Source organism: Seriola lalandi, unplaced genomic scaffold (genome assembly GCF_002814215.2).
Source record: "Seriola lalandi dorsalis isolate HSWRI2012SDOR001 ecotype SW California unplaced genomic scaffold, Sedor1 jcf7180002050735, whole genome shotgun sequence".
Classification (NCBI taxonomy): domain Eukaryota; kingdom Metazoa; phylum Chordata; class Actinopteri; order Carangiformes; family Carangidae; genus Seriola; species Seriola lalandi.
Genome location: NW_019521288.1, coordinates 8,097 through 11,053, shown reverse-complemented (window position 1 = coordinate 11,053; position 2,957 = coordinate 8,097). Strand labels below are relative to the sequence as shown.

The 2,957-nt window shown below is 40.1% G+C and overlaps 1 pseudogene; it reads left to right on the top strand.

Moving 5' to 3' along the window:
* The first annotated feature begins 144 nt into the window (after positions 1–144).
* On the top strand, positions 145–2,004 carry LOC147819681 (uncharacterized; annotated as a pseudogene).
* Positions 2,005–2,957: the final 953 nt, after the last annotated feature.

The following is a 2,957-nucleotide window of genomic DNA, read 5'->3' as shown; positions in this document are numbered from 1 at the left end:
TTATTTTGAGAGTTTGATATTTACAGAATATTAAACATGTCAAAAAGCTGTGCTTGTATCTGCATATGCAGGTGTGCACTTCTGACCTTTATTCTGTAAGTGTAAATTCAGGTTGGTGGTGTCATGGCTGAAATTCAAGAAATGGTGATAAACAGGCCCATTTCACCAGACAGCGAGATAAGGAAGGCTACACAGGGGATTTGGAAATACTCATGATGACCATTTGGTGATACAGTCTGCATCCCATCGTGGTGGTTGTCTGCAATATTGGATTCAGTCATTGGCTCAGCAGCAGCTTCAGACATGGTTTCAGGAACCTGCCTTTCAGACACAGACTGCATGAATAAGTTAGATGCAGACATTCAATCAGTATAGTTTGTGTCTTGATCAGACAGTGGTTGCTGAGCACTTCCAGTTTGACAAGGTGCGACAAGGTGCGAGGGTTTCAACAAGGAGTTTTGAGATTTGACAAGTTCGTACGATGTATGATCTTAAAGTGTTTCTGCCTCCTCTTTTCTCTCTTGCTCGACCATCCTCTCTCCAGTACAGAGCTGCCATGGCGAATCAAGGGAGACTCCCCACACTGCTGCTGACTTTCATCCTCTGCTTCTCCCCATGTCCAACCTCTGGAGACAAATCACTCAACCATTGTCCAGAATGCTCTTATGGCTGTCCAATAAAGTATTACACCTCCACATATGGTGCAGAGTGTAGTGATGCCTGTGAAGATCGAGGGTCTGGCTACTACTGGTGTAATACCCAAAAGGGGTGGGATTACTGCTCACCAAGCAACAATGTTGATTATAAAGGCAACATCTGTCACAAAGATTATACCTGTAGCAGAGAAGGACAAAATTACTACTGGTGTTACCTAGAGAAAGGAGGCTGGGGCTACTGTGCACAAATGCTACCAAAAACAATGACTCATTACACCAGGTATCAGGAAGAGTGCATTAATCCTTGTCAGTATCAGAAGAATGGGGATTACTACTGGTGCTATACTAAAGACAGCTGGAGCTACTGCTCACCTCAAGCAGACTTCACCTATAAATTTAAGTCTTGTCGCCCAGATCACAATTGTGGAACCCATGGGCAAAATTATACCTGGTGCTACATAACAGACGATGACTGGGATTACTGTGGACTTTCTCATTTTGATGCCTGCATGCAAACTGAGCAAGACCGCTGAAAACGGACCCCTAACAATCCAAACAAAGTCTGTAATTGGAAAAACAACAACAACAGATTTTTCACTGTAACTGAAGAAGATGCTCAAAATACCATTGCAAGTCGCACAATGATTTACGCAATGAAGCATTAGGGTTAATCGAACGATGGAATAACCAGCTCTTGCGAAATCAGCCCAGGTCCAACTTGGTTAGTTCGAAAGATTTTTGCATTGACCTACAGGGAATTGTTAATATGAATATTTAGACGTTTTACAACCTGCAAGTCCAGCAGAACAAGCAGCGCGGTACATAACAAAGTACATATAACAGTATAATATCTAACCAACTAGTTCCTCAAACACCAACCAAAGGTGTGGTAAACAACGTCGATAGTGATATCACTCACAAATATGTAACTAATGATTATTACAGCGCAACACATAAGTCACCACATGTCAATGTTTGGCAGAATGAGTAAGTTAGCGTGAAGCTTTACATTAGCGAACTACTTCTTTATTAGTTGATCAATAAATCAGTCAATACCAGATGTTCTCTTTAGATAGTGGGCTTGTATTATTCTGTTTTCATTCTTTAGCTAACTTGTGAAAAAAAAAACCTTTGTATCATTACGTTTATGAAGTTAACTCTATCTATCTATCTATCTATCTATCTATCTATCTATCTATCTATCTATCTATCTATCCTTTAGTGAAACATTACACATGATGCAGTTCACCATATTAAAATTGTGCATTTGTATTTTGAATCAATGTATGTACAAAGTCAATATCTAAACAGCTAAAAATGCAATAAACATAACATTTTTGAAGCAAAATATGTGTAATGTGCATTTCTATGAAAACCATAGTGTCAACAGGCCGATATCCCTGCATACTTCTGTCCAAGTTAAGTTACCCAGGAATATGTGGGACCATTTATTTCCAATAATTTCTGTTCTACCAAAAGACTCGGGAGGCAGGAATAGAAGGAGCCCACCCCTGGGGTTTTTTTCCTGCAGGTGCAGTCCAGCCTTTTGTCTGTGTACATGATATTACATATTACAGGTACTTTTCACATAGGTTAGAGACTTGTGTATAGAGAATCAGTAAACTAGGTTCTTCACCAGTCGGTCTCCAGTGTTTCTGATTCATTCACCAGGTGGAGACTCAGTGTTGAATGAACCCAGACACACACTTAAGTTAACTCTGTTGCTGCTGGAGACCAGCTGGAGAACATCTATGTCAGTAGTCCCCAACCTTTTCCAACTCATGGCCCAATTAAAAACCTAAAAAAATATTGGCAGCCCACATCTGACCCCATAACAATATGGACAATATGGAGGAACATTCAGGATTGAATCAGACTGAGATAGGAAACAAGTATATGATGTGGTCTGGCCAATGAAAGAGAATTTATTTTCAAAACTATCAAAAATAATATTTATATTTGAGTTTTTTAAAATCACATTTTCTATAATTACATCTTTTCACCAAAATTGTACTGGTGGGTTGCAAAGGTATTGCAAATGGGCCGAAAAATCATTTGCCCCTTGCACACATGTTGGGAACCACTGATCTATATGTTACTGTTTTTATTGGTTTTATCATTTATCAATGAGTCAAGTTGTCAGGGTTTTTGCGAGGTAAGTCGGACCCAAATGCAGTCAACACATGGGAGACGGTGCAAGCAGGTTTATTAAACAAAAATCCAAAATCCAGGGGCGTCGTGTGGCGTAGTGGTCTAAGCAGACGCCCCATGTGTAGAGGCTACAGTCCTCGCTGCAGTTGG